At 63.4% G+C, this 216-nt stretch overlaps 1 protein-coding gene across 1 annotated transcript in view; it reads left to right on the top strand.

Moving 5' to 3' along the window:
• The first annotated feature begins 206 nt into the window (after positions 1–206).
• CIB1 (calcium and integrin binding 1 (calmyrin)) overlaps positions 207–216 on the top strand; it is a 1,220-nt gene continuing 1,210 nt past the window's right edge. The window contains exon 1 of the mRNA XM_009084932.1: positions 207–213. The gene's annotated coding sequence lies outside the window, so the exon portion shown is untranslated. The remainder of the gene's footprint in view (positions 214–216) is intronic.

The following is a 216-nucleotide window of genomic DNA, read 5'->3' as shown; positions in this document are numbered from 1 at the left end:
GGGCGTGCTGCTCCTCCCGGGGTCGGGTTTGGGCAGGGTCCTGGTGATCTACCACCACCTCTGCCCTCAGCTGTGCCGACAAACAGCTTACTCGTCCCTGCCGAGAATCCTAGGGATCCCTGCTGTGCTGCGGAAGATCCCAGGGATCTCTGTTGTGCCGTGCAGGATCCTGGGCATCCCCGCTGTGCCGTGGAAGATCCCAGGGATCCTGCTGTG

The sequence above is a fragment of the Acanthisitta chloris genome, unplaced genomic scaffold, assembly GCF_000695815.1.
Source record: "Acanthisitta chloris isolate BGI_N310 unplaced genomic scaffold, ASM69581v1 scaffold21331, whole genome shotgun sequence".
Taxonomy (NCBI): Eukaryota; Metazoa; Chordata; class Aves; order Passeriformes; family Acanthisittidae; genus Acanthisitta; species Acanthisitta chloris.
Note: the sequence above shows the minus strand (reverse complement) of the source record. Positions and strands in the feature narration are given on the sequence as shown.